At 38.9% G+C, this 6,069-nt stretch overlaps 1 protein-coding gene across 1 annotated transcript in view; it reads right to left on the reverse strand.

Moving 5' to 3' along the window:
* Positions 1–2,417, reverse strand: part of LOC126462349 (protein dopey-1 homolog) — a 345,125-nt gene extending 342,708 nt beyond the window's left edge. Inside the window, exon 1 of the mRNA XM_050096065.1 lies at positions 2,077–2,417. The gene's annotated coding sequence lies outside the window, so the exon portion shown is untranslated. The remainder of the gene's footprint in view (positions 1–2,076) is intronic.
* Positions 2,418–6,069: the final 3,652 nt, after the last annotated feature.

Here is a 6,069-nt window from a genome sequence, read left to right on the forward strand (position 1 = left end):
TGTAAACAATGGATGATTGAACAGTGGAAAAACGTTGTGTGGAGTGACAGATTACGGAACACAATGTTGTGATCTGAGGGCAGGGAGTGGGTATCATGAATGCCCGGTGAACGTCATCTGTCAGCGTGGGTAGTGCAAACAGTAAAATTTGGAGGCAGTGGTATTATGGTGTAGTCGTGTTTTTCATGGAGGGAGCTTGCACCCCTTGTTGTCGTGTGTGGCACTATCACAGCACAGGCCTACACTGATGTTTTAAGCACCTTCTTGCTTCCCACTGCTGAAGAGAAATTCGGGAGTGTCGATTGCATCTTTCAACATGATAGAGCATGTGCTCATAATGCACGGCCTGTAGCAGACAATAACAACCCTATAATGGACTGGCCTGTGCAGAGTCTTGACCTGAATCCCATAGAACACCTTTGGGATGTTTTAGAACACCAACTACATGCCAGGTCTCACCGACCAACATCGACACCTCTCCTCTATGCAGCGCTCCATGAAGAATGGGCTGCCATTCCCCAAGGAACCTTCCAGCACCAGATTGAACACATGCCTGCGAGAGTGGAAGCTGTCATCACGGCTAAGGGTGGGCCAACACCATATCGAATTCCAGCATTACTGATGGAGAGCACCACAAACTTGTAACTCATTTTCAGTCAGGTGTCAGGATACTTTTGATCACATAGTGTATGTACACGCCCCAAAACAAACCACTTTACTTCTCTATGGTGAATAAACTGGTGAATAAATGAACAAATATATAAGTGATCATGTAAGTTTCTGCTCATATACTCCAGCAGCTACCACAAAACTTTTGAGCAATATATTTACAAATAAACCTCACTGGCTCCAAGACTGTTCTTATCACCAAACATGATGTGGTTATTTGTCCCTCCAGTTGCATCTTTCACCACACTGTCACACGTGAATTGTACGGTGAATCCTTGCAACCAACACACTTGTTAATTATCCATCTCATGGGCCTACGTGTTTTGTTGGGTTCAGCATTTTGCCTAAATTAGGTGCCATCAGCACACAATTAGCAATGCATTGATACAGAGCAGCCATCTTGTATCAAAAACATTGCCGTTGAAATATTCCTGGATTACAATGACATCTCGATATACGGTAGAGTTAAAATTCAATTTAAAGCGTGATTCGTGTCAAAAGCATCATACAATGAGTTAAATGTTTACTATGGGAGAAAAACTGGTAAAATAAACATGTAAAAAATATGTTACAACTCTTTTAGTAAGACACGAGAAATAAACACGAAAATCTCATTATCCCCAAAAGTAAACAAACAAACAAAACTCTTGTGACAATACGTCCAGCAGTTACTAAAATAAGTTAAATGACAAGTAAAAATATTATCTAAAACCGTCTGAAATCACATGCATTGACAAAATGAAGGCACATATTCACCACACTCATCTGCTATTGCTATGAGGAAGACATGATCAAAAATTAACTGCTTTCATACCAAGATAAATCTGTCACATTGTTTATTGACTTAATCATACAATAACAGATAGAACACCACGAAGAAAATGTAAAAACAGGTCACGTTATTCACTCATAACAAAAGTGAATTCTGAGGAAAAATGATCGAAAGCGAATGTTTCATTACCAACTAATGAGTGACATTTTCTCGAGATATACGATGTGGTGTATAATAAGAAAATGTCAAGTTATTTGTCAAAATTTTCTATCAGAATATTTGCATTACGTTGAAAAAAATTGATATAAAGTAATGTTGCCTAACTAAATTCTTAACTGATCGAAAGTTGTTCAAAACTTGAATGAACGACAAGCATATGTGTACTTTGCACGAGGGTGAATCCTGAAGCGCACTAATTAAAATCTGTAAACATGGAATCAATGACAACGACGTCATAAGTTAACAGTGGCATAGAAGATCGACAAAGTCATAATCTGTCATAATACAAACGCAATGTGCAAGTCAGATAACCATGCATTAAAAATTACAACACAGTTGCATTACAATTTATGAAATTTCCGTGTGCCACCCTACCACTTCTATAACTTATAAAACAAAAGAAAATATTAGCCTACCTGGACGTAAATTTCGAAATGTTTCTTGCTGATTCGGCAATGTTTAATCCAAAAGACAACACATTTCCTCTGCGTGAGTGCACGCAATATGTCAAACACTTCATTAACGTTAGAGCGACACACACGTTTTCGCTTTACATTTCTCTATAAACGGCACGTCAGCAAGTAATATGTAAACAATATTTAGCGCTACAGCAAACAGATTTGTTGTCCATAGCTTTTCTACGTGTATATCACGCATAAATAAACTATATCACACCATATTTAGATAACACTGACAAACATTGCTTATAATAAAGTTACGCGACATTGTTGTGAATTTTTATACGTAACTCAGTTGTTACGCCAATGCACATCTTCTGCTGCTTTGGTAGCACTGTCACCATATAAACGATTAATTGTCAATATTACCAAAGATATTCTCCATAAAAACTTCGATTGTGTAACTCCATGTTCGATTGCAACGTGGACGAAACCAGTCTTTCGATTAACAAGAGGAAGAACTTCTCTGGGCCAAAAACATTATTTAAACTCACCATGTGTCAATCCTTAGTATCTCATGGAAAGTACTCGTGGATAAAATTGGTGCGTAAGGAAGGATAAATGACAATTTGACACATTTTACAAAATATAGGTTTATAAATAGCGCGACAAAACTTAGAAACAAAAATATTTCCTTCAGATGAATTACGAGACAAACCTTAAATCATAGTTCTCAAAACCGTTTCCCTCATCACAATACTTGACGTACGACATTGAACTAACTCTTAGACAGTTGTCGCCTGTCACTTAAATTGTCCAAATACAAAACGCACTAAATTTCACACAACAAGCAAAAAACTACCTTGACATACTTAAGATAGTTGGACCGCTTCATTGTCGTCAAACAAACTAAATATGTAGATGTCGAAACATGTCTGGGTAAATATAGAAATAAACTAATTGTGTTTGCATAAGGCTGATTTTCAAAACAACCCAGTTTTTAAATGTGTATCCATTTAGAATCCAAAGAGTCAACTGAATCTCATGCAGCCGTCTTCATATCAGCAATCGTGAATTGTTCAGAAATTAAGAAATTCAGCCATCAGTTGCATCTGAAGGCTGAATTTCTTAATTTCTGAACTCTAGATATATGGCAATATGGTGCCGGTCGTTGTAGGTAGTAGCGATTCAGCTCCCAGAAACAACACATACATCCGTGTTATTAAATGTGTAAAATGTGACAGAAACGTGAGAAATGGTATTTTGTGTGATCCATGTGATCGTTGTAATCATTTTGCATGTGCAAACATTACCGAACATGATCTACCTGAAGAAAGTGCCGAATGGATCTGTCCAAAGTGTGCGCATCAATACGATAGATAACATCGTAAAACATAACACGGTATCTGATGAAATTCTTTATTGTGAATTATTGCTCAGCTGCAAGATGACTTAAAAATACTGAGTGATGAAAACAGAAGACCCAGCCTTAACTTGGAAGACAGTGATCAGCAGATGTGTGTTAATTTGTCTAAAACCACAGAAGAATTGCCAGAAAATGAGGTTAGATCCGTAATGGCCCACAAGAAGTGGTCATGGAGTAGATGTGTAACTGTAAAATCGAAGGGGAGTTCTTGCAGACTTGTTGACAATAAAAATGAGCATGACTTTGTTCTACCAATTAATAACAAATATGATTCACTTCAAAACAGATATGATATAAAAATTGTATCAGCATGCTCATCTGATAAGGTGGTGCAACAGACCTTGAACCTATTAAATAACAAACTAATATGTAAGAAGTATCGTAAAATCAAGATTTACGCAGACAGTTATGCATGAGGATTATCAGCAATGATAATGGAAAGTAGGCCCTGCGTGACTAACGAGTTTGAAATACAAGGAATCGTTAAACTAAGAGCTGGTTTATGAGAGGTTTCAGCATCAATCAAGAAAGACAGCACAGTCCTAATGGACAAAGACTTCGTAGTGTTAATGGTCAGAGCAAGCAAAGTCAGCAGAAACGAGAGGAAGATAGCTATATTGACACTGAAGAAGATTCTCTAAGTGTTAACCATACCAATGAGATCATCGTTAATGTGCCTCATCAACATGATTTGCCTCAGTGGTCATGGGTGAATAAGGAAGTTGAACAGACTAACAAGCAGTACAAAGCTATCTGTAAGCACTTTAAAAATGTTACCATAATTAACGCCAGTAGTTATAACAGAGACTGACATACCAATCATGACATCACTTCATCAAACTAGGTAAACGTGTTTTAAGTTTTACAGTTCTTGGAGTAATATCAGATGAGCTTGGAAAGGAAGAAAGATCAGTGCTCTGTTTGGATTATGTCTCAACTGAAATGACAAAAAATGTATAGGTATAGACTGCAGTGGATGTCCCAGAAGTACAAGGACAACCTGGTCAACTTTTATATGGTAACATTAGGTTGCGTCAGCTAAGTGAATATGCAAATAAAGCTATGCCAAAAGTAAAATTTAAAATTGGCTTCCTCAACATTCAGGGTATGGTGGATAAAAACTTAATAAAACTTCCTGGCAGATTAAAACTGTGTGCCCGACCGAGACTCGAACTCGGGACCTTTGCCTTTAACGGGCAAGTGCTCTACCAACTGAGCTACCGAAGCACGACTCACGCCCGGTACTCACAGCTTAACTTCTACCAGTACCTCGTCTCCTACCTTCCAAACTTTACAGAAGCTCTCCTGCGAACCTTGCTGAACTAGCACTCCTGAAAGAAAGGATATTGCGGAGACATGGCTTAGCCACAGCCTGGGGGATGTTTCCAGAATGAGATTTTCACTCTGCAGGCTGTGGCTAAGCCATGTCTCCGCAATATCCTTTCTTTCAGGAGTGCTAGTTCTGCAAGGTTCGCAGGAGAGCTTCTGTTAAGTTTGGAAGGTAGGAGACGAGGTACTGGTAGAAGTAAAGCTGTGAGTACCGGGCGTGAGTCGTGCTTTGGTAGCTCAGTTGGTAGAGCACTTGCCTGCGAAAGGCAAAGGTCCCGAGTTCGAGTCTCGGTCGGTCACACAGTTTTAATCTGCCAGGAAGTTTCATATCAGCGCACACTCCGCTGCAGAGTGAAAATCTCATTCTGGAAACATCCCCCAGGCTGTGGCTAAGCCATGTCTCCGCAATATCCTTTCTTTCAGGAGTGCTAGTTCTGCAAGTTTCGCAGGAGAGCTTCTGTAAAGTTTGGAAGGTAGGAGACGAGGTACTGGTAGAAGTAAAGCTGTGAGTACCGGGCGTGAGTCGTGCTTCGGTAGATCAGTTGGTAGAGCACTTGCCCGTGAAAGGCAAATGTCCCGAGTTCGAGTCTCGGTCCGGCACACAGTTTTAATCTGCCAGGAAGTTTCATATCAGCGCACACTCCGCTGCAGAGTGAAAATCTCATTCTAAAAACTTAATAGTTAACGAATATTCAAATGAAAACATGATGGATATTTTATGCTTAAGAGAACATTGGTGTAAAGAGGATGAGCTTGGGTACAAAGTATTAGATCATTACATATTACTTAGTTGCTACAGAAGAGAACATCACCTGTATGGAGGGGTAGCAATATATGTAAAAACACCACTGCATCTCAACACCCTTGGTGCTGAACTGCATTTTGTAATATCCGGCCCAGCAATTGAGAGTATTAAGCTAGTGGTAGTAGCAGTGTACAGGCCACCTAGTAATGACCCACATGTCTTCTTTGAGAAACTTGAGAACCTCTTAATGTACTCTGGTATACCAAAATGGAGAAACATAATATTGTCATTGGAGGGTACACCAATTCAAGCTTTGATGTTCAGCACTACAAAAAAAAAAAAAAGAACTGTGGCAGAGCTCATAAATTTGCTTCAACAATTTAGCCTATTCTTTGTTAAGTGTAAACTTACAAGAAGCTCTGCCTATCTAAACAATGTATTTACAAATATTAAGAGAACTTGTATGAACACTGATGTAATTATTTTCCCTTTCTCAGACCATGATGCAATG

The sequence above is a fragment of the Schistocerca serialis genome, chromosome 1, assembly GCF_023864345.2.
Source record: "Schistocerca serialis cubense isolate TAMUIC-IGC-003099 chromosome 1, iqSchSeri2.2, whole genome shotgun sequence".
Taxonomy (NCBI): Eukaryota; Metazoa; Arthropoda; class Insecta; order Orthoptera; family Acrididae; genus Schistocerca; species Schistocerca serialis.